Source organism: Caretta caretta, chromosome 1, assembly GCF_965140235.1.
Source record: "Caretta caretta isolate rCarCar2 chromosome 1, rCarCar1.hap1, whole genome shotgun sequence".
NCBI classification, from domain to species: Eukaryota; Metazoa; Chordata; order Testudines; family Cheloniidae; genus Caretta; species Caretta caretta.
In genome coordinates, this window is record NC_134206.1 from 194,986,285 (window position 1) to 195,012,379 (window position 26,095).

Genomic DNA, 26,095 nt, shown 5'->3' on the forward strand with positions numbered 1-26,095 from the left:
GGATTGGCAGATGAAAGGCAGAAATGGACACCAGATTCACCCTGATAGAGGAGTGCGCCAGGCCCTGGTACCTCAAATGAAGCAGGTAGTTTAAGATTGACTGCACTGAAGAATGCGGAGGGAAGATGCCCAGTCCAGCTGCCCAGCGGGCTATCCAGGGTAGCTGGCGGGGAGCGGGTTGGGCTACATCACTCCACTGGAGCTTGGGCACGAGATCCCGACGTGGGTGAAGAGTTGCCCGGCATGGGACCTTGCTCACACCAGCACCGGTGCATGTGGCGAGTACATACACCTAAGTTAAATGGACATGAGCAAGCACTCGAAGAAGAATACTAAGTGTAAGAAACACCATAGCAACACTGTCTACTTGCAAAAGCAAAACTCCAGAGATTTGAATGGCAACTCCTAGGTGGTCTAAGATTTCAATGGGTGCCGTATGTGTGTCAGAATGGCAGGATTTTACCAGAATTTCTCTTGTACCCACTACGAAAGTATGAACGAATCTGACTTGCCAGGATAACTGTGGCAGAGCCAACATTTTAACGGACAAGTCAGTATTCTTTGACATATCTACTGCAGAAAACCACCTCTTACATACTTGGTGATGTAGCTTGAATTGCTGTGTCAAAGAACTAATGCAAGTGATAAACAGATCTAAACCTAAACTGTTACGACTCTCAGGTAGAACAGTGGCATCTCAGACTATAAGCGCCTCATCCAACTCCCCTTGATTTCAACAGGAGTTTTTCAAACTGACTTTATTGGGAGTTAGACTGGGCTCTTATTATGTCCACATGGAATACTAGTACATGATCAGGAACGAGGTACTGTTAAGGCAATTTATTAAGCATCTTCCACCCCATACCACACTAGTCAAATTTCTAAGCTACTCTTTAAGAAATACCATAAGAACATAAACAAATACAGAAGGATTGAATCACCAAGACACTGATACTGTTAATGATCTGATGAGGTGAGTTGTCTCAACCAGAAAGCAGGGGTACCGTAAAGAAGCTTTACTCGGCCAACTCTGGGAACTAAGTCATTGATTTTTCCTTCTCACTCCAAGCAGAGAAGCTCAATTCCTTATATTTCAATTACAATTAAAATGCAAGATGATAAAATATATATAAATGAAAAAAAGAGAATGTTTTTAATTAGATAGTTTATTTAGCTCTGGGGTGCCTTGACCTGCAGAATTTATTTTAGCTTAATACAACGAAGAAAGCAAATTAATTGGTACTAATTACTGACCAGATAGTGAATGTATTTCTTCTTGTTTCACAGCAGAGAGCCACTAATGAGCTTTTCTAACTTTCACAGAAGTGATGGTTTAATGAAGGACATGCTGTGACTAAACAGAATACTGTCTGCTGGCAGAAATTTGGGATAGACTGTCACCACATGTAACTAACACAGCAACAATTCTTGCTTAATTTTTAATGAAGCTCTCTTTCCTGTTTAAGTAAATGACAAACTATTCCTTATTTCTCTTTTTGAATTTTCATTGATTGGTCCCTTTTTTGTTCTCAGTTTTTAACTTTATTTATCTAAGACTACCCAAGAAATAGTACGCTGTTTGAATTTCTGTGTTTTAAATGATCATGGAACGTCTACAAAAGTTCTCTCTCCTGTCCACCAAAAAAATATGAGCTTTCAAAGAAAAAATGTTTATATGAGAGGAACAAGATACTTGTATTTCCAGTGGCAACCGTTTCCTTCACTCATCATTAACACTTTCCCTTCGTTTCACAAACTCTTTCCCCACTTGGAAACATAGGGAATTATTCATTTCATTTCCTCCAAAACGGTTACAGCAATGCATGTGTCTCAATTACCATCTAAGTAAAATGAAACCACATATATTGCACACACATACACCTCCAACTCCAAATATTCTCAAAAATTAAAGGAGACAAGACAGACCACTTTCCATGTCTACTGCACACAGGGTGACCAGAGGCCCCGATTTTAAGGGACAGTCCCGATTTTTGGAGCTTTTTCTTACATAGGCACCTATTACCCCCCACCCCCGTACCGATTTTTCACACTTACTATCTGGTCACCCTACCTGCACATCAGACCTGTGCTCCACTCTTTGCACTGGCTTCCCATAGACTATAGAGTCTCGGTCCTTATCTTCAAAGCACTCCATAGCTTGGGCCTCCACCTAAAGCTCCAGGATGAAAACTGTGATCAACCAGAAATTAATTTGGCCTGATGCATTTACTTAATCCATGTGAGTAAACTGTATTTTGTAGAAAGGTGTTGCAGTATTTGATTAAACTCTCTGAGTGAAATCCTGCTTCCACTCAATTAATAGAAAAGCCACCACTGATTTCAATAGGGTCAGCATTTCATCTTCTAAAGCTAAACTGAGGCATCTGTAAAATAGGTAGAATATTGATCTCAGGGGAATTGTGAGGCTTAACTCAATGTTTGCGAAGTGCTAAATGATCTCTAATGCTATAGAACCAAACAACCTCCTCTCCACATCCCATCTGCACCAGACAGCTGAGATTTTTCAAAGCTTAGTAGGGGATTTAGACACAAAACTGCTTTTAATCTCAAACAACTGGCCTTCATACACAACAGCAACAGAGCAAGAACAACTAACTGGTTTTGACCAAGTAAAGCACTCTCCTACTGGAAATTTAATACAGTAACATATGGTAACATATGTGGTAGCAGGTATAATGGTATTAATGGTAGTTTTGCAAAACGATTGAGTGTGCCAGCACGAGAGTGTTAGCAGATGCTTGCCTTTACACAGAACAAAATATGCACTTAACTAATAGTTCAGAGATACTGTTCCTAGAAATTTCTGTTTTGTAAATATGACAAGTTGACATTACAAGAAAATGAATTCCTCAACTGCTTAAAATGTATTTCTGAGTTTAAAATCTGAAGCTATTAACCAATGACATCAACCTAGTAAATTTTGTTTTAATATAAACGGGTGCAACCATTCTGGGGTACTTAGAAGATCTTAAATAATATCAAAGTTTCTCAGTTTAGAACTTTTCTCCAGCTATAATGCTAGCTGACTGCAAGCTGTGAAGCCAAACCAACTTACAGATTTCTTGTAGCTCTCATGTACTCAAACTATTTTTCAACACTGGCGGACACAAGTGACTAAGGTTGAATGAATCAACTCATGACTCCAAAAATGTGGACAAATTGGAAAAAGTCCAGAGAAGAGCAAAAAAATGATTAAATGTCTAGAAAATATATCCTATGAGGGAAGATTGAAAAAGTTTGGTTTGTTTAGTCTGGAGAAGAGAAGACAGAGAGGGGACATAACAGTTTTCAAGTACATAAAAGGTTGTTACAAGGAGGGAGAAAAATTGTTCTTCTTAACCTCTGAGGATAGGACAAGAAGCAATGGGCTTAAATTGCAGCAAGGGAGGTTTAGGTTGGACATTAGGGAAAACTTTCTAATTGTCAGAGTGGTTAAGCACTGGAAAAAATTGCCTAGGGAGGTTGTGGAATCTCCATCACTGGGGATTTTTAAGAGCAGGTTAGACAAACACATGTCTGGGATGGTCTAGATAATACTTAGTCCTGCCTTGAGTGCAGGGGACTGGACTGGACGACCTCTCGAGGTCCTTTCCAGCTCTATGATTCTATGATTGAACCTGCGTGCCCCACACCTGGTGTGCCTGGCACAGAGGGGCAAGCCCCCAAGGTGTTTCTGGGGCAGGCCCAGGACTTGTGCTGTGTCAGGGTTGGGTGCAGCCTCGCCACTGAGTCCGTGTCCCCAGGGTGGGGGGATGGGGAGGCTGCAGGGTGATCTCCCACCTTCAACCAGCCAGTGGCTTGTGCTCCCCACTGTCACGCTGGAACCTCTGCATTTATTTATTGACAAATAAAACTTTCAGAATTTTAAAATACTGTGCATAGAATTTTTAATTTTTTTGGCATAGAATGTCCTCAGGAGTAAATATCATGTAGCAGCTTTTAAATACATTTGCTGCACCTGACACAATAGGCTCTGTCATCTTTTTGGCTCAGACTTGCAAAAACATGCATATTAACTCAAATGGTGAAACAGTCCAGCCACCAATTCAGAAAGGAATTAACTAGCTTGTTTGTAATGGACAGACTCCTGTTAAGAAGAGGAAGTATCAAACTCCTCCTACATTCAACACACACAATACTCATAGTAGATGGGCTTTAGACGAGGAAAGAAAGGAGAGGGATGCAGGAAGTGGTTTTGTATAACTCAATCTGGCAGTTACTTTGGTCAGGCAATGGATGGTAGAAGGCAAAGCAGTTACAAAACAAAACAAAATAAAATCAGAGAGAAATTAATAAGTATACTGAAATATCCGTGCATGACTGTAATGAAAAAACAAGCAAGGAGAAACAGAAGCCATCACTATATATCAGCAGATCTTCATCTAGTGGGCATACTGTGGATGATTATTTTCACATCAGTAAAGATGGACATAACCTATAGGCAGGAGAAAAAAGAAATAGATGGCTGTGTTTACATGACATTGTAAATACCTTTGACACCAAAGGACAGCAAGAGAACAAGGAATAAAGTCTAAGGGCAAGATTACAGCGGCCTTACATGCCTACACAGGCATAAAGGAGTGTAAAGTTCCTCCTTACTTGCCTGCACAGACAATGCTCCATGTACGGGAAGGGACGGGGAATGGGTGGAACCCTTCCTCTGTTCCCCAAATATACTGGTCAGTGCAGCTGAAGTAGCACAGAGAAGGGAGTGATCTATTATTGGTACATAGCAGCAGCAGATTACGCCGCTGCTGGAACAAATACAGAGACTAGAAAAAAGAACGAGGAGTACTTGTGGCACCTTAGAGATGAACAGATTTATTTGGGCATAAGCTTTCTTGGGCTAAAACCCACTTCATCAGATGCATCACTAGAAAGTGATTTGTGACTCTGTTCTGGAGACAGAACAGCTACATGCAGACCCTTACTCTGGGCAGATTAGTCATATCACAGTCTAATTCCAAAAGCTACTGTAAACATCTGTTACAGGGCAGCAGGGCTGGAGAAGTTAGAGAGCCAAACAATTCCTAGACAGAGTTTTAGAATAATGTCATTAGGGGAGATTTTAACTTCTCAAATATCTGCTTGGTAAAGAGAACAGCAAAAGAGGCAACAGAGATTTTCTTCAAATTGTCTTCCACTTAAATTATAATCTTAAAAGTACAAAAATCTAACTAATCCTGTATCTAGTTCTTCCCAACTGCTAGAAACTGACTGAATGAGAGAATAAGGAAGCAAGCTTGGGAAAAAAACCTAATAGCATTCCTCTGCATTCTTTACTTCCAAATTTATAACAATTCATCAGTAGCCCTGATCCTGCATCTTGCTGCACGTGGGCAGATTCATGCATGCATACGGAACAAAGATTAAAGTAAATATGTTGGTTTCTTTTTATTTGCCTTCTGGTTTCTGAGCTGCTACAGTATATTCAGCTCATATTTTCAAGCTTTTCTTTGCAACCATATAAACTAGAATTTTTTTTTTTTGAAGTTGAGATTCTCACATTTACATGTACCTCTAGGAACTGGAGCTTCAAGTAAAACATCCAATATCATGAGATTCAATAAAATGCGAGAGTTGGCAACTTTATAAAATTCAGATATAGGGCCAGATCCTTAGCTGTATAAATTATTATAGAAGTCTACAGAATTATGCTGTTCACACCAGCTGAAGATCTTGCCTCATCTTCCTTACTTAAAATTAGGGCTGTTGATTAATTGCAGTTAACTCACGTGATTAACTCAAAAAATTAATCACAACTAATCGCAGTTTTAATTGCGCTGTTAAACAATACAATACCAATTGAAATTTATTAAATATTTCTACATTTTCAAATATATTGACAAGATGGGGGGAAGAGAGGATAATTGTACTGTGACCTCAAGCTCAGGGCCCCAAAAGGTCAGTAACTGGGGTGAAATGGGGATGAAGAGAAACAGGGTGGGGCTCCAGCAAACAATGTACTGGGTCCCCAAATTTCTTTTGACAGGCCTGAGTACACACAATGAAGCTTCTGTAATAAAATTCACTCATAATTACTACAGGAGTCAAGGGAACCATATACAGCTATAGGAGCAAATGAAAGAATTAGGCCTTTAATACATTTTTAATAGGACGTGAAATATTCTTGCACAATCATAGTGTTTGTATATAGTTTCCACTTTCGCCTTGAACTCATGTACAACAGATTAAAACAGCAGTGTTAATAAGCCATCATAATAACTGCCACACACTGCTCCTTTGACAGCAGAAGGAAGATAAATGAATGTCTATACAGTGTATTTAACCTGATTTTCTGATCCATTAAGTGCTATTAGGCCATAAATTGTAATACTGTAGCATTCTTGCATCCTAAAAAAAGAGTCAATGAAAACATCCTGGATTCATTTTAAACAAGACAGATATGCTTAATGTTTATTGAGAGAAATATCCTGAGATGAACTTAAATACATTCCTAGCTATTATCAAACAGAATACAATACACACTGCAAAATCAAGCTGTCCCTCTCTTTTTTGTCTGTTTAAATGAGATAGCTACAATACTCTGCTTATAGAATTACAGTGTGAGAAATACTGCACCCATGAATTCAACTCCCTTATCATTTCTCCCCTAGTAGACTGTCGATGGATAGTATACCAATTTTCTAGTATTACACATGCCAGTCTTAAAGTTTAATGGACAGCTGCTCAATTTAGGATATATTTGTTCTCTAGAGTTACGTTTAAGATTTTAAAAAATTCAGATTGAAAAACAGAACTTGTGCAAAAACCTAGAGATAAAATATTTTTACAAAACATGTGATGAGTATGCAAATTCACTCTCATGCTTTTCCCTTTACTGCAGGCACTATTTTAAAGGGACTTTTAGAGCACTGTAAATTCTTTAGTTCAGAGCCTCAATTTAGTCACAGAAAAATTAACTGAAACCAAAGGGTTTGCTACTCTACTTTTCTGAGTGTGTGTGTAAAGTATCTGCAAAAGGATTCTGGCTCTTAGCCACAGTGAGTTGCATAAACTCCTTCTGGATCTAGTAAAGCTCAGGAAGGTTATGCAGTATCTCATTACACAACTTTCAGGCGCCACCTAGTGTTTTTTTTTTAAACTTTCCACTTTTTTAAATAGAAAAAACTGGTACTTATCACTGCAGGATCATGACCTTAAATAATAAGTACGATCTGAAAGTAAAGCATATGCTTAAGTGCTTTGCTGATTGGATTGGGGGCAGTGTACACAGCATTTTGCATGATCAAGCCCTTAAAGAGATCTTATCGAGAGAAACCATTTAAAAAAAGCAAACTCTACTATTCACTGAGTCCCGACCTTTCGTCAGCATAGGTTAACAACAGTTTCTAATCATTGGTAATGGTTCTGTGATGTGGAATACTGTCCAATAGCTAAGGCCAGCAGACTAATTAAGGCCTTGGATGGACATATACCAAAGTCCCAAAGAATGTATAAATAACCCGATTGTACCCTGTGTGGACCCAGCATCAAACAGAGTAGGCCACGAGGACTGGCAAGATGATGAATGTTAGAAGACCTGGGTTCAGATCTGAGCTCAGCCTCTGATTCAATGTGTGACCTTGTACAAATCATGTAGGCCCAAATTCTCAGTGCAATCTCTAAACCTGGGTACCTAACTTCAGGAGAAAAGGAGTTGAATGTTAGGCACCCAAAATATTGACCCCTCTTTTGAAAATTTAGACCTATCTGAGCCCTTTAAGAGATCTATCTATAGACACAGAGAGAGAGAGAGAGAGAGAAATTAGAAGATCTTTGGCAACAGTATATTTTATCTTTCTCTCCTGCTGTCGCAGAATCATACTCACTGAAAAAATAATAATAGTGTGTGACGCGTGAAGTCTTTATAAAACCCAGGAGTAAAGGAAGTTGATTGACAGTTTGCCTAGCCAATCACTCAGAGACAGGGTAGGGACTTCCCTTCTCTGCAAAGAGTTCGGGTTATGGAAGCCCTCTGTAAAAACTCTGGCTGCATCCTAGCCAGAGAGTCAGAGTTGCAAGGCTGGGGAGGAAGGGTCCTCTGGGGAAAACCCTGTCTGCTGGGCCCAGGAGGAAAAGTGGCTCCACTTAACTCAGTAGGAACGCATAGTGGACTCTTTCCTACTGCTTGATAGGATTCCTTGCATTTCCGATGAACACGCCAGTTCTAAAAACTATGTAAAAGCAGCTAAATACAACCAAAAAAACCCCAAAACTATACACACTATACTCTTTTAAAGAAGCGTCACAAACAAGAGGACATAGTTCTTACTGGGACCAGATGGCGGTGAGAAGGACCTGGAGACACGGTTGGGCTGCCCAGCCCTTTATCACCTCAAATTCTTGAGTGCACCAACAGACACTACTACTTTCAAATTCTTCAGCTACAGACACGTGGTGCACATGCGTAATCCCTCAGTGGAATACAATAGGGACCATCACTCAAAGAAGAAAAAGTACTTCCTCTTGTATGTATTAAACCTAATATCATCAGGTGACCCCAGGTTTTTTATGGTCAAAAAAGGTAATAAACGCTTCTCTATTCATTTTTTCCACACATTTATGGTTTTATAGATTTTGATCATATCACCCTAGATTTCCATGGCGTTCTATCATCATGAAGTTCTACTCATAGGGAAGACACAGAGCTCAGCAACACCAAGGAGCTGTCTGCCAAGATGAACACATTGCATGCGATCAAATTCAGGGGGCCAAACACAAATATGCACCATAACATGTAGTAAGGTTTCATAGTGTGCATGTCAAATGTTATTTTCCAAGTTTCTTGATTTTTTAAAAACTCACACAGAAGCTATTCCCTACTGCAGAGAAAGCCAAAGGAAAGGGATGAAGCTTAATTGCAGATGTTTCGACAGGGTCTGATTAAATTAATCCTACAGTACTTCAAGACCTAACTGAAGCAATCATCTTCGAGAAATCTTGGAGGACAGATCAAGTCCCAGAAGACCGGGGAAAGGCGAACATAGCATCTATCTTTAAAAAGGGGAACAAAGAGGATCTGGGGAATTATAGACCTGTCAGCCTAACTTCGATATCCAGAAAGATACTGGAAGAAGTTATTAAACAATCAATTTGTATCCTCTAGGCTAATAGGCTCATAAGAAATAGCCAACATGGATTTATTACGAACAAACCATGCCAAATCAACCTAATTTCCTTCTTTGATAGGGTTACTGGCCTAGTGGATAGGAGAGAAGCAGTAGACAGGGTAGATCTTAATTTTAGTCAGGCTTTTGATGCAATCCCACATGACTTTCTCATAAGCAAACTAGGGAAATATGGTCTAGATGAAATTACTAAAAGGTAGGTGCACAAGTGGTGATAGTACTGCTGGAAAAGATCTGGATCACAAATTCAATACAAGTCAACAACGTGATGCAGTTGCAAAAAAAGCTAATATTCTGGGATGCATTAACAGGAGTATCGTATGTAAGACACGGGAGGTAACTGTCTTGCTCTACTTGGCCCTGGCAAAGCCTCAACTGGAGTACGGTGTCCAAATCTGGGCACCATACTTTAGGAAGATGCAGATAAATTGGAGAGAGAGTCCAGAGAAGAGCAACAAAAGTGATAAAGAGTTTAGAAAACCTGACCTATGAGGAAAGGTTAAAAAAATTGGACACATTTAGTCTTGAGAAAAGAAGACTGAGGGGGACCTGATAAGGGATGTTAAGGGCTGTTAAAAAAACAAAACAAAAACCTATGATGATTTATTCTTCGTGTCTACTGAAGGTAGGACAACTAATGGGATTAATCTGCAGCAAGCAAGATTTAGGTTAGATATTAGGGAAAACTTTATAACTGTAAGGATACTTCCTATTGGAATAGGGTTTTAAGGGAAGTTGTGGCTTCCCCGTGATTGGAGGCTTTTAAGAAGGAAATTGGACAAACACTTGTCAGGGATGATCTAGCAAGAGGGGCTGGACTAGATGACCTCTAAAGGTCACTTCCAGCCCTACATTTCTGTGATTCTATGTTTCAGTTACTCAATGTGCAAAAGATCCCACAAAATAAATGCATAACCCTAGATCAAAACTTCCAAACCTGGTTGCCTAATGCTAGATTCCTAAATCTAAATTTACACACTTAAGTAGAAACATGTATTGGTCTTACACTGACTTTCTATTTTCCTCAGTAGGATTTTACTTCCAGCTTTTATTTTCTCTAACTGCCTCTTAGCCGCCTCATTTTTGTGTAGTTCTCTATTTTTAAGTTAAATGCTACTGAGGAGGGTTTCTTTGGTCTTTTCTCCCCTACAAGGATGTTAAATTTAATTACATTATGGTTGCTATTACCAAGCTGTTCAGCTATATTCACCTCTTGGACTAGATTCTGTGTGCCACTTAGGATTAAATCAAGAATTGCTTCTTTCTTCAGAGAACAAAGGACTCGTGATCCAGCTGCAGATCTTGGCATAACATAGGAGTGAATCTCTTAACAAAATCCTCTTAGAATAGTTGCATTTTCATACATACAGTAACTCCTCGCTTAACATTACAGTTATGTTTCTGGAAAAATGCTACTTTAAGCGAAACGATGTTAATCAAATCCAATTTCCCCGTACGAATTACTGTAAATAGGGGGGTTAGGTTCCAGGGAAATCTTTTTTGTCAGACAAAAGACTATTATCTACCTATCTATCAGTAGAAGTTTTAAACAAACAATTGAATACTATACATAGCAAAGATGATTGTGAAGCTTGGTTGAGGTTGTGAAGTCAGAGGGTGGAAGAAGGTAGGATATTTCCCAGGGAATACCTTACTGCTAAATGATGAACTAACGCTCGGCTGACCCCTCAAGGGTTAACCCATTGTTGTTAATGTAGCCTCACACTCTATAAGGCAGCACGAATGGAGGGAGGGGAGACAGCATGGCAGAGAGTGACAGAGACCCACACCACGTGTGTGAGAGAGAGACACGTATTGCCCCTTTAAGTACGCTGACCCCACTCTAAGTACACTGCTTTTTAAGTAGATCAGCAAGTTGAGACAGCAGCTGCTGCCAGCAAGCTCCCTCCATCCTGAGCCCTGTCGTGTGTCATCCCCCCCTGTGGAGAGGAGGTACAGGAGCGGGGGGAGGGGGAGACACCCTGACATCAGCACCCTTCTTCCCCACCCCCCACCCCTTGCACAGCAAGCAGGAGGCTCCTGGGAGCAGCTCCAAGGCAGAGGGCAGAGCAGCTCGGGGCAGTGGGGGGAGGGACAGCTGAACTTCCAGCAATTGATAGCCTGCTGGGCAGCTGCCGCACAGGGAACATAGGAGCTGATGGGGGGCTGCCATCCACCCTGATTCCAAGCCCCCACCAGCTAGCTCCAATTGGCTGCTCTTCCTGCAAGCAGTGGACAAAGCAGGCGGCTGCCAAATGATGTTATAAAGGGAGCATTGCACAACTTTAAACGAGCATTATTCTCTTATAAATAGAACAGGAACAGAACAATGAAACAAGGTTAACCAGGATGACTTTAAGTGAGGAGTTACTGTATATGTTCTTTTTAAGTCTAAATATTTCAAGTAATTATACAGAGACACAGTCTGTGGAGCCTTGAAGTATTCAACATATTTTGGTAACATTTTATTTTATTTTTAAATATTTCAGTATATAATGATACACAATGATTCCCTCTCTCATACAATTTGTTACTCTGGGTGCCTCTGACATTATTAAAACAACAATATCACCTAATAAACAAAAAACAGCAGCAAAAAAAGAAAAACTCCAACAAATCCCTACCCCGACACAACCCAAACAGTAGGTCTTTCACTCACCCAAATGCCCATCCTCCATAAATAATCACTCCCAACATGATCCACCATCTTCAAAACACCCAGGGGAAAATTATAGACCTTACAAAATGCTCTGGAGATCACCAGTCCCATACTGCTCAGGACCAAAGCATAAGCCTTTTCCACAATTCAGGGCTCCTTACAGAGTGTGTTCTATCACTGACCTCTTTTCCATTAAATCATGGGGCCTCCAACATGAGCACCTCTGCTGACTGCAGCAGTATGGTACAGGGAGACAGGCAGTCTTAAGTAGGTGGACCCTAAGCAACTTGTTTGAATCCATTTTTCTCAGACTATATTTTATTCTCAGTTTGGAATCCTTTGTGTGGTGAGACTTAAAGGATTTATTTTCACTCAGCTACATTAGGAATCGTAAAGTAAGGATGATCCTGAAGGCAGCCTCCATCCTTACAAATTTGTTCCTTAATACAACGTCATTGCAGGATTTCCAACATTTTTTCCTGGTGTTAATTATTAACCCTTTTGGGGATCAGGGAAAGAGCTGAACGAACATCTATCAAACATCTTTACACCCTATGGTCCTTTGCTTTTTCCACTTGTCCCAGATTAAATGAATCTGCCCATACTTAAAAGCAGAGGGCTTATAAGAGTTGGTTTTAGATTGAACTCAGTTGTGCTAGCATACAGTGTCTCATTGTTAAGTATCTCAGTTTGCCTCACTCAAAATCTAAAATATGATAAATCAAACATTTTGCCACCAACTCAGAGCACCAAATCAATCTTCTTCATTGTAGATTTGTCCCCTAGTGGGACAAAATTAAATCAAAGGAAATGGTCATTGCTCCTAAAGTCACCTTGTATTCACAAATTCCATGGGACATGCCAGATGCTAAAATCAAAACAGTACACACACGTGCCAGCTAAAAACAAAAGCTCAACATTCAAAACCAAGACACCAAACCAAAAGTAAACAAATCAACAAAACCCACACGCCACATTTTCATATTTTTCTTTGAGGCAGGAAGAAAAACCAAAACAAATGAGGTTAGCATTGCAGAAACTCCAAGTAATTCTATGAATAGGTAAAGTTGATGAAAAATCTGAATGACCACAAAAATGGAAGGAAGCAATGAATTTTTGTGTCTCTAAATAACATACTTGCATCATGTATCAGAAAAGAGGATTGTGACACATTAACATACATTACCCTGCTGCCATCTAATTACCTTAAAGTTGGGCTTCAATATTTGGATTTGTGTTATTTTTGTTTCCTGATTATGAATAAAGAAGGCCTGGAAATAGTTTTTGTTTGTTTTTTTAAACCACACACAGTAGGAATAATGAGACAGACTCTCAGCTGAGGCAAATTGGGATAGTTCCATTGACTACACTGGAGTTATGCTGACACCAGCTGAGGAGCCTGGCCCATTGTGACTTGTCTTACCTGCTTCTGGGTGAAGAGTCTCGGCAGCCTGGAGAACTAGTAGGATTATGACATCACAAGAGACTGAAACCTAAGGAAGCAAAAAGAGGAAAGGATTTTAGTCAGCCTATTTTAAAAAAATCCTTTGATTTTTGTTTACATTATCACCTATTTAACTCTCAATTCTTAATATCCACTCAGGAGAATAGTTAATTATGAAAGATTCAACACTTTTGCCACATAAATTGAGGGAAGAGAAAACTCCTACTGCAATTCTCCAACAAAAACAGGTAAAACAAGATTTGATATTTCTAAAACTGGAGGGGGAAAGTCCATTTCTTTTTACATCATGAAGCAGCAAAAAAGGTATCAGCTCCTTTCCCCATTTCTGTTGGTCATTAAAAGGTCTTCCATTGTGTATTTACTTCTCGCTTACTTCTTACTTCTTACTTCTCTGAGAAGTTAAGTTTGACATGGATCATGAAAAAAAGTAGGTGAGAAAGAGTTTTATGAAGTATATTCTGTCTGTAAAATGCTTTCTGATCCCTGAATGGAAGATACTACATAAAAAGTATACATGTTTACTGCTATCAGCAAGAGACATATTGCGGACATGTGCATAGACAACACAGAAGTCAAATTGAAGCTCATGCAGATAAAACTGCCAACACCAAAGCATCTCTGTTCAGAGAAAACACCTGTTTGCAAAGCACCCCCTCTACAAGTAAAGGGCTATTCTTCAACGGAGAAAGATAGTCTGCAATTTTCCCCTTGTAGTGACATATTTGTCTTTGTTTTTTCCTACTACTGTACTAAAACTTAGCACTACTTATTGTTTAGTAAGAATATCTAGCTAAATAATCTGATTTTGGTAGATTAAATTTAAAACACCGATAGTTTTAGATTAAGCCTAAATTATCCTGCAGTGAAGTCTATGGCAGCATAACTCAGTTCTTGCCTTAGCTTAGGTTTCCTCAACTGCAATAGATTTCCCCCCACTTAATTTTCTCCAAAGCAATTAAAAACTTCTCTTGTCTTTGTAAGACAAGATGAATCTAGGTAGTTTTAAAGGAACCTCCAAATCACAGTTTGAAATGAAGTGATGCTAGCACTTATCCCTACAATCAGTACTATACTTTCCAGACTGGCCAATGGCCATCAGAGAACTATTTTCCCATAACCAGCCACTGAGTTTGGTAATGCCTATGGCTAGAACATTCAGCCCGATACCCTGACAATCGAAAAACAACTGAATCAAACAGAAGTCTTCAAATACCAGTCAGAAATACCAAACAGACTCTCTTGTACCCCAATGGCACTCAAATAATAATCAAAATGATCAAGGGTACATGACAGGTTATTAAAGCCTCAGAGTGAAATTCTCTCAACTACAAATGACAATGATGACAAAACCTGAAGTCAAATCACACTGTAGCAAGGCCCACAGGAACTTCACTGAGAATGAGTGGCATTGAATAGCTCCTCCCTCAAGCTGCCTGGAAGAGTGCTTTTACCACACCTCAGAATATTGCCTTATGTTAACTGCATTAACTGCTGCTAAATTTTCCCAGTACATTCAGGCAGCATGCTCCTGCAGAAAGCAACTGCATCAGGCAAGCCTGAACATTCATTTGATGTCGAAGGATGACATCAGCACACAGGTGCAGTGAAGCACATCCAGCTAAAAGGTTAACCCTTGATCAGTATTTGGGATAGTTAATCATCTGCACAGGTTCCCCTTTCTTAGGTACTTTTATGGTCTTCATTCCAACATCGAAGTGCTTTTTGAAGGGGCACTCCTAGCTGGAGCTCTCAGAGTTAACATGATATTACACACATGTCCCTGAGTCCCACTGCCTATATTAGTGGTTTTACAATCAGTTTCCTTTAAAAATAAATGATTTCTCGCTCCCCTTTCACTACCTGTAAGACTCTCAGAAGAAGGGGAAAATGACTGACTATACAAAGGAAACAGTGTTCATGATTAGTCACAGAGTGCTGTCAAATGTATATAAAGCAAACAAATAAGAACTAGAGACTAATCTCTTTCAATTGTAATAATCATAGGTGTTTCCTGTAATACTAAGAGATTGGAAAAAAAGACTGTTAGGGGTGCCATTAACAGCATACATTTACGATCTCTTTAATTCATCTTTTTCTCATGTGGGATGTAATTATTTATTATTCAGAAAGCAACCGTACACCACAAGTGCTATAAACTTTCCCATACACAGGAAGACCCAGACCCTGGCTCTAAGAGCATGCATTCTAAAGTTCTCATCTATTTATTGTTTTAGGATAACATGCAGAATGCTAAGACCTCCTATTGGGATAAACATAGAACTGAAATCAAAGTGAAGCCTTTACTAGAGACCATCTTTATTAAGCAACCACACATCTTAGAAATTGTTCCACAGTATTCCCAAATGTTTTAAATATAACTCTCCTCCTCCTCCTCTACTAGAAAGCGGTCTGTGTTAAGTAACACATTTTTCCTTTTCTTTTTTTTTTTTTTAAATGTTCATGCCTTTTGCAGAGGAGGAATATCTCCCATACACAGTTATATACGAAACTGGGTCCTCCGTAAGACTTAGGCCAGAGAAACCTGTAAGGGTATTCCTTGATGGACGACCAGTGATCACTGTTAGAATGAGGTAGAAAAAGTAATCTAAGATCTCCATTGTGGCTGGTATCAGAGAAACTCAGGACAAAGTCATACCTAGGGTTATATCAGCCTTGCATTCAGAAAGGAATCTGAATCAACATGTATGAAATATGGTACGCAGGTGGCACACTGGGACCATTGCTAATTGACTAGCCCAAGAGCTGGACTGTACTAGTAAGGCATTATGTCATAAAGATATCTGTTGCATATCTTTGCCTTTGAAGGGCTTCCCTAGACAATCTGGAACTGTTTGAGACTGTCCCTTTTCTGAAGCACAGAAAGCAGGTCTTACAAACTAGATAAAGGCCTTCTACCTGCACTATGACAATGGAAATCAAATGCTCCTGGAGAAAAAACCTGAGCAAGAATGAAAACGGAAACTGATAGCTTTATTTTATGATGCCTAGAGACCTCCGGTGAATTTCATAAATGACCTAGTGAAGGAACCATCCCTCAATCCTAGGTAGTACCCAGCAAGGCCAAATACATCTTAATAGAAGAACCAGGATTTTTGGTGGGAAGGTTTGCTTTTTTCCTCCAAAAGAGGCAGGGTGAAGGGCAGTGGGAATAGGTAAGATAGAGATAGGATGTAAAAATACAAATACTGTTGGCATAAGAGTTTATTAAGTTCAACGTTGCAGAGGACAAAATCCTCTCATATACGTACTATTTTCCATTTTGTACAAATCACAGTTTTATTATGAGCCTCCTGCACACTTATTCATACCAATAAAATGTATTTGGGGAAGGAATTAACTGACTTTTGCTGGTCTCAAGAGGTTGTCTAAGAGGTTTTTAACATAGTTCTTGCTTCTTTGCATGGGACCAAACAAAGGTACAATGGAATAACTAGTAGTTATTTTATTAAAATCATTAGACCTATTTTCTGCAACAAAATGGATAAATGCTAGGCCTCACAATGCTTGAGAAATAGCTTTGCTTCTAGGACCTCTTGAAGCTGTGGCTTTACAAGTGTATTTAACGGTGCACGTTTTTACAAGAACCTAAACAAACAAACCCCTTCTAGAGACTTTTAAAATTCCCAAAAAGCTCATGAGTTTGGCTCTTTCATAGCACTGATGTTTTGCAAGATGCCACCATAGAAAATAGGGTATGCTGCATTGTCTCAGAGCTCAACTGGAGAATGTGCTACACATGAACACCTACTAAATTAAGGCAGCTCTTGTTACTCCAGCCAGTGTCTGATTTGAAACACTTGTTTTGTTTTCTCAACAGTACCCACAAATACCTTTTGTTGTGTGACTACAGGAGATCTGTTCATTTATTGAACTGATTTGGGACAACTCTTATGAGTGAAACCTAAGGAGATCTACATATAAGTTACTACACGGTGGACAAGAAAATGAAACTTTAGGCCTCATTTACATACAACCTTGTTTTAGTTTAATTAAATCAGCTCAAACCCTTGAGTGGACACTCTTATTTCAGTTTAAGGGTAGCTTGTTTTTGGTTTTGCTTAAAACTAACTTGAACTGAAGTAAGCCTGGTTTAAACTAATAGAATCTGAACATACCCTTTTTTTTGCATTGATTTAACTAAATTGGTTTAAAAAATCACACCTCAAATTAAACTGATACAACTCTGCATGTAAATAAGTCTTTATCCACAAGAAAAAATAGTGGTTTAATTATAGTAGTTTAAGAATACTACTTGGCGCTCTCCTGCAGAATCAGAGCTTTGATAAAAAAAAATATAAAAAGCTTCCAGATCTTGCGAATATACCTTTTTGAATGTGGACCAAGTGTAACCAAAGTACTGCTTTCAGAGTAACAGCCGTGTTAGTCTGTATTCGCAAAAAGAAAAGGAGTACTTGTGGCACCTTAGAGACTAACCAATTTATTTGAGCATGAGCTTTCGTGAGCTACAGCTCACTTCATCGGATGCATTCTCTGTGTATATATAAAGTCTGCTGCAGTTTCCACGGTATGCATCCAATGAAGTGAGCTGTAGCTCACGAAAGCTCATGCTCAAATAAATTGGTTAGTCTCTAAGGTGCCACAAGTACTCCTTTTCTTTTTGCAAAGTACTGCTGACTGCCTAAGTCTGGAGACAGCCACAGTGCCCTCTGCTGTGCTCATGAATATTTTCAGGAGCAAAGAATAAACACACTGCTGTTCAGAATCTTGCAGGCCAAGGTGAAACTGACTATCAGGTTAGTTTCATTCTGCTGTTGCTGGCTTGAGAAAGTCAGGAGCTATTCACTGGAGGAGAAATTAAAGGCATCAGAAACCCATTGCTCCCCACCTGGCCAAAGGGAAAAGGAACAGAGAAAGAGTATGTTTTTCTTTTGAATATATTTGAAGGCTCCAGCTCTGAACACTTCATCACTTGCATATCTAGAGATGGATATAAAAGAAGTGGTCTCCCAGGAGTTCTAGCAGTCTCTTCATACTAGTTGGGATGGCTAGACAAAGAGGAAATAATGAGCTTCTATTTAGGTCTTGGCCCCTGGATCTAACTTATGCAGTCTCCCCTCATCTTACTATCAGCCTCTTGCTAATATCTGGTACATTTTCTAAGACTGTAGACAGCTACTGGGTAGAAATTCTTGAATCATGTAAACAGTTTTCACCCTTACAGATGAAATAATATGTGCAGGAGCACTGTACTTTACACAGCAGCTTTTGACACGGTCTCCCACAGTATTCTTGTCAGCAAGTTAAGGAAGTATGGGCTGGATGAATGCACTATAAGGTGGGTAGAAAGCTGGCTAGATTGTCGGGCTCAACGGGTAGTGATCAATGGCTCCATGTCTAGTTGGCAGCCGGTATCAAGTGGAGTGCCCCAAGGGTCGGTCCTGGGGCCGGTTTTGTTCAATATCTTCATAAAAGATCTGGAGGATGGTGTGGATTGCACTCTCAGCAAATTTGCGGATGATACTAAACTGGGAGGAGTGGTAGATACGCTGGAGGGGAGGGATAGGATACAGAAGGACCTAGACAAATTGGAGGATTGGGCCAAAAGAAATCTGATGAGGTTCAATAAGGATAAGTGCAGGGTCCTGCACTTAGGATGAAAGAATCCAATGCACCGCTACAGACTAGGGACCGAATGGCTCGGCAGCAGTTCTGCGGAAAAGGACCTAGGGGTGACAGTGGACGAGAAGCTGGATATGAGTCAGCAGTGTGCCCTTGTTGCCAAGAAGGCCAATGGCATTTTGGGATGTATAAGTAGGGGCATAGCGAGCAGATCAAGGGACGTGATCGTTCCCCTCTATTCGACATTGGTGAGGCCTCATCTGGAGTACTGTGTCCAGTTTTGGGCCCCACACTTCAAGAAGGATGTGGATAAATTGGAGAGAGTCCAGCGAAGGGCAACAAAAATGATTAGGGGTCTAGAACACATGACTTATGAGGAGAGGCTGAGGGAGCTGGGATTGTTTAGCCTGCAGAAGAGAAGAATGAGGGGGGATTTGATAGCTGCTTTCAACTACCTGAAAGGGGGTTCCAAAGAGGATGGCTCTAGACTGTTCTCAATGGTAGCAGATGACAGAACGAGGAGTAATGGTCTCAAGTTGCAGTGGGGGAGGTTTAGATTGGATATTAGGAAAAACTTTTTCACTAAGAGGGTGGTGAAACACTGGAATGCGTTACCTAGGGAGGTGGTAGAATCTCCTTCCTTAGAGGTTTTTAAGGTCAGGCTTGACAAAACCCTGGCTGGGATGATTTAACTGGGAATTGGTCCTGCTTCGAGCGGGGGGTTGGACTAGATGACCTTCAGGGGTCCCTTCCAACCCTGATATTCTATGATTCTATGACTCTTTATACATAGTTCTATTACAGTACATGAGATGTCACTAATTTTCAAACAAAAGCAGCCTATTCATAAAGCTGTAGGTTTTCATATAGTTAGAACGGTACTTTTGAAAAGTCTGAATATTGAACAACAAGCATCTCCTGACCTTAAGGCTGTTGGAAAAGTTACAGAGAGGAGATTTAAAACATGACCCAAAAGGCTCAAAAAAACCAGGAGGCAAATAAAAAGCCATCTATTTTTTTTGAAAAAGCATGAATTTTAATCCCATCTCATAATTCCTGAGGCCTGACTCCTGAATGCTTGGAGCTGACAAAACTTAAGTTGCCAGGCTTGCTCTGGTTTTCTGGGAAATCCCAGTGTGTTTTGTGGAAAATGGGGGTTTTGTCCTGGTTTCCTGACCATAGACAACGTCTCCTGAATCTCTTCCATCTCCTCCCCTTACACCTTTCTTGATGGAGGGCACCCTAGTTCATGTATTGTATTTATATTCTAAGGGACTAAGGCACAGAAAATAATGAGCCTGATTCTGCTCTCTTACCCTGGGTGTAAATCCTGAGTAATTCCTTGAAAATCAGAGGAGTTACATTGGTGTAACAGAGTTGATTCAGACAAAATATATGTATTTCAAACTGCTGTAGAATTGGAAGGGCCTTCAAAATACAACTTACACCTATTAAAAGGGCTGAAGAATAAGTCCATCAGATGAATTAAAATGGAGTCAAATGACATGCAGAATACTTTTTTCAAATGGAAAGAAATAAAGCTTTGTGGCTTGTTTTCACTGCTCCAGCAGTATCATTTCTCAACATAAACCTGAGGAGCATTCCACAGAGAGAGGGTTGCAGAGGCCCTCCTGGGCCCAGCCCAAACTCTCAGCCATCACAAGTCACCATGAAATCTTAGAAGTGTCAAAGCCTGAGCAAGGTCCTTGGGTTCCAAGAATGTTCCAAACACAATCCATGGCCCCAAAAGGCACAGCTGAGCATGGAGAAAGCAGGCAAGCAGAATTCCTTTCACCACCCTAGAAAGCAGTCTTGCTACCAAGGTCTGCAGCAGCTGCAGGCAACAGAACTGCTTTTCAGTTAGTCAGTAGAGAGCTTGTTGCAGTAATGCAGCCATAAAGGCATGAGTCATAGTAGTGAGATCAGAGTTCAAGAGGAAGGTTTGCAGGCTGGTGACATTCCTATGGTGTTTACTATTTTAAAGAGCCCAATTAGAGCCAAACGTCGATTTTCCAAAGTCAGCCCAGTCCAGGAGCACACTATGGGCCAAATCTTGCTTACCCTAGATATCCAAGAAGTCTCACTGAAAGCATGGGGCTACTTGCCTGAAGTAAATGGGAAAACCTGGGTAAGACAAGCACCATTTGGCCCTAAGCCTGGGCATCACCTCATCCCCACTAACACATCTCCCCTGATTGTAAGACTGGAGGCTTAGCAGCGCCCTTCACTCCCCACCTGCTGTCTGAGCCAAACAGCATAATTTTAGATTTGCTGAGATTTAGTTTAATATTGTATTTTCTTTTTAAATAAAATTGGTGGTTTGAGCAAGAGGAGACTCAGTCACTCGGTGTCTTTCTGAAGACTCAGACAACATCAAATACTGCAACTACCGTGTTATTAGCCAGCATTACATTCTCAACTTTCAGTCCTTATTTTTAAAACAGTGATACATATCCTCAGCTACTGTACATCACCACAGCCCCAGTGAATTCAATGGAACCACCCTGATTCACAGCAGCTACAAATCTGGGCCCAACATTATTTATTAAAAAAAAAAAAAAAAAGCCAAACCATTCTTGTCATTGTTTTGATGAGAAGAATTTACCCTCTCCCCCTCTTTTCCCCAAAGGTTCTTGGGTGAACAGCAACTATTTCAGGAAACCATGTTAATAAAAATAAATACAGATTTACAATTTAAAAGACTTCTAAAGACTCACTTACTCTGCTCCAGAATGGAAACCAGTAATATAGAAGACAGCATGAACCTATTCACAATCCCCCTAGAAATGTTACATTCTGGAGGAGTCTATCCAAGTCAACAGACGAGAACCTCTGCTGGCCTGTACATAGCGATCTAGAATGTTTCAAGTTAACAGTTCTAGAGCTCTTGTCTATATGGAAAATAGAGCACTGAGCTGTGGAAGAGTCAGAATTCATACTAAAATTGAGAAGTCTAAGCAGCACAAGGTTCATAGTAATGATGATCATTCTGTCCTATCAACGAAATTGAGACTGATTTCTTCCTCTTTATTGAAATGGGCCCTATTCATAATACCAAACAAACCAGCCACAGTGGCAAGCATGAGAAGGACACTACTCACACACTGGTCAGAACATATAAGTGCCCTATTTACACTTCAACCTTATTCAGCGACTGAACAGTGGGAAAAGGGAAGAACACACATACAAGCAAGGCCTCCTGGTTTGTACCTAGAGCTTAAGTGTCACCCTAAACAATAATAATGGCCCTATTTGCTTAGTGGGACTTCTCACTGTAATATATGCTATACCTAGTAGTAAGGCTTGGATCCAAGGTATTATTTTCTATGTATGGTAGTGCTCACCAGGCTTTCCAAACTCTCAAGTACAGACCCTGTTCCAGGGCGTTCACAGTCCAATGAATTCTTAAAAACACTCACATAGCTTTCCATCTTCAAAGAATACTAAAAATGTTAATCAATCAGTTAAATTAACACAGACTCATAACATCACCATGGAGCTGGAAAATATCCGGGCTATTGATAATGGTAACACATCAAGCACACACACCTCTCTCCCTCCCTCCCTCCCCACCATGTAGAGGCCTCTCCAGAGACAGTCTCTGAAATCTATGCTGAGGGTTGAGCAGCGGAGTTACAGCCTCGGAAGGCCAAGCTGGGGGGACAACCTTGTCCCCTTTTCAACCCTCTAGAGATTAGTCAAAAGTCAAAGCTGTGTGTTATGTTTTCTGTGGAGAGCTCTCCTCCCACTCTTGTAAAGAAGTGGAGGCCAGGAGGAAGTCTTGTACCAGTGAAGGTGAGCTACAAGGAAATTGGAGGGGGGATAGGAGACGGCAAATCCAGTGCAGAGACACAGGGTCCTCAGGCAGATGACCACGACAACCCATGACTCTACCAGGATTGGGAGAGGGTCCTGCAGCCTGTTCCACAGGGGAGGGCCAAATCTTACCTCCTCAGACGGGGCAGGGAGAAGAATGAGTGTCTTGAGCCTCTCCGAGATTTTCATCTCTTTAGCTTCATCCACAGGGTTTACCACAGAAGGTGGGGGTGGAAGGGAAGCTCTGGGCCATGTTACGGTTTCTAATCTCAGAATGAAAGATGTATGTAATCTTTCTAGCTGAATTCAGCTTCTGCCTGAAACAAATTTAATTAGATCACAAAACAAATTTCATTTCTTGATTAAAACAATTCTTGGCACCAGGCCTGGAATGCGCTTCCCGAAAACATCCATATGGACAGATGCTTCACGCACTTGGATGTTCGCATGACGTAAACAAGAGGTTTGTGAACATGGCTGAATCAAACGGGAGTCAGAGTCTACAAAAATGAGGGTGAATACTTCCCTTATTTCCAGCCACTCACTCAACCCCAGGCCCTGGCACACCGCTGTGGCAGTGTAATGGGACCTAAAAGGGGGTGGAAAGGGCCCACTGACAATAGCTCCTGTCTCCCTGGCCAGCATAAGGGCTCTGCTGAAACCTGGCTCCCAGCTCCCAGAGTAGGGGGCATGTCGGGGGAGGGAATGGGAGGTGGAACGAGGGGGTGGAGAAGCTGTGTGGCTGTTGTATACTGTACTATGGCTGTCATCTTCTTCCATAAGAAGTCCATACTGGGTCAGGCCAATGGTCCATATCGCCCAGTATCCTGCCTTCCAATAGTGGCCAATGCCAGGTGCTTCAGAGGGAATGAACAGAACAGGCAATCATTGACTGATCCATCTCCTGTCATCCACTCCTAGCTTCTGGCAATCAGAGGCATGGGGCGCTCACAGCATGGGGTTGCATCCCTGGACATCTTGGGTAATAGCCAGGGCCCAAAGGAAGCAGGACACATATTACCACAGCCCTGAGTCTGCTCTAACTTGCATTGGTGAGGCTCTGGCTCCCCTAGAATACAGGGAGTACAAAAGGTAACTTTAAAACATGTTCATGCATCCCCATTCCCTTCCCAAGCTTTGCCCAGCTCTAGCTCCAGAGCATCGAACGGGGGGATATTCATTCACTCTGCTACACTATCTGAAATTTTTTTTTTGAGATCAGAAACAGGCATTTTAGGAAATACCCAGTACATACTCTAAATACCCAGATATGTAGAACGTTATTTTAACCAATATCAAGCCTGATAAAAGTTTCTAGGGAATTTCAAGTATGAAAAAATTAAACACAATTGTTTTATTCAGTTTGAATTTTTCCTCACGCTTTACTGTGATTCAGCACTCTTCCCCTACCTCCTCCTCTGGCTCTGAAAACAGTCTCACCTACGAACTACCCTGAAGATTCAAGGAAATCATCAGTTCAGTTTCATTTTGTATGGACAAACATATGCCAGGAGCATTAAATGTTCAGTGCAAACTAAAATTAATCAGTTGATCTGGTCACGTATGTGCTACCAGGAAAACTGGGGAGAGAGGCATGGCTTTTGACACTGTTTGGAGGTCTTGAAGTGTTTTCCTGCCTCCATTTCTTCCAATGCTGAAGGGGAAGGGGAAGGAAGTTGCTTTACATTTTCAAAAGCAATGCCACAGCCATGGTTCCTTGCTGCATTACGTATGCTACCTGATAGCTGACTGAATAGTCAAAGAAAGAAAAGAAAGAAAACACAAAAGAAAAATTAATTAAAAGCTTTAAGTATTTTTTTTTCCATACATAGTAAAAATGAGGAGTTTATCCAACTATTGATGGAGCCCTGAGATCGCTCACAGAAAATGCAACTCAGCAGTAAGAAGCCCTGAATAGCAGGAGATGGGAACCAGCCTGGAGAGGTAGAGGACGGAACACAGAGGAGACAGGAAGGGAGACAGAGACAGAAAAAAGAGGCTGAAATACAATTTCAATTAAGCATGAAAAAGCCATTGTGATTTCTAGTGTTTATTCAAATGAATGTGTCATCCGGATACTTTAACTATGAGGAGGTCACCTCCTTGAAAAAAGATGTTCTGAAGGGTGAAGCAGCTCTAATCAACTAACAATAATCCAGGATTTTAACAGGCAACACCACTGGTCTGAAATATCACAATTGCAATTGTCATAAATATAAAGGGAAGGGTAAATCCCTTTAAAATCCCTCCTGGCCAGAGGAAAACTCCTCTCACCTGTAAAGGGTTAAGAAGCTAAAGGTAACCTCGCTGGCACCTGACCAAAATGACCAATGAGGAGACAAGATACTTTCAAAAGCTGGGAGGAGGGAGAGAAACAAAGGGTCTGTCTTTATGCTGCCTTTGCCGGGGATAGACCAGGAATGGAGTCTTAGAACTTTTAGTAAGTAATCTAGCTAGGTACGTGTTAGATTAGGATTTCTTTAAATGGCTGAGAAAAGAATTGTGCTGAATAGAATAACTATTTCTGTCTGTGTATCTTTTTTGTAACTTAAGTTTTTCCCTAGAGGGATTCTCTATGTTTTGAATCTAATTCCCTGTAAGGTATCTACCATCCTGATTTTATAGAGGGGATTTCTTTACTTCTATTTACTCCTATTTCTATTAAAAGTCTTCTTGTAAGAAAACTGAATGCTTTTTCATTGTTCTCAGATCCGAGGGTTTGGGTCTGTGGTCACCTATGCAAATTGGTGAGGCTTTTTATCCAACATTTCCCAGAAAAGGGGGGGTGTAACTGTTGGAAGGATTGTTCATTGTTCTTAAGATCCAAGGGTCTGGGTCTGTAGTCACCTAGGCAAATTGGTGAGGCTTTTTAGCAAACCTTGTCCAGGAAGTGGGGTGCAAGGTTTTGGGAAGTATTTGGGGGGAAAGAAGTTTCCAAACAGCTCTTCCCCAGTAACCAGTATTTGTTTGGTGGTGGTAGCGGCCAATCCAAGGACAAAGGGTGGAATATTTTGTACCTTGGGGAACTTTTTGACCTAAGCTGGTAAAGATAAGCTTAGGAGGTTTTCATGCAGGTCCCCACATCTGTACCCTAGCATTCAGAGTGGGGGAGGAACCTTGACAGCAATCTAAATATGTTGTACCTACTTTTGTGATAAGTAACCTCTAAAAATAACTATAATTGAAAGAGGTGGGGGGAGGGAGGAGACACTTATCTCTTTCATCTGAGTACATATATTTCAACTGTAATTGATTTTAAGAACATTTTTAGCCCCAAAGTTACCTATGCTCCATATAGATTTGCTGCCCCCTTGCCTTTATTGTCAAAAAAATTATTTACATCAGAGATACAGAATAATGAAACTGTGGTTGTTGAAAGGGCTCTTTATACCAAAGGAAGGA

At 40.6% G+C, this 26,095-nt stretch overlaps 1 protein-coding gene across 6 annotated transcripts in view; it reads right to left on the minus strand.

Annotated features, from left to right (window-relative positions):
• BBX (BBX high mobility group box domain containing) overlaps positions 1-26,095 on the minus strand; it is a 190,010-nt gene that overhangs the window by 93,995 nt on the left and 69,920 nt on the right. For 5 of the 6 annotated variants that reach the window (XM_048870868.2, XM_048870888.2, XM_048870877.2 and 2 more), the window contains exon 3: positions 13,235-13,304. The gene's annotated coding sequence lies outside the window, so the exon portion shown is untranslated. Of the gene's footprint in view, positions 1-13,234; positions 13,305-22,825; positions 22,912-26,095 lie in introns of those variants that run through there. The other variant, XM_048870860.2, reaches the window with a different exon arrangement.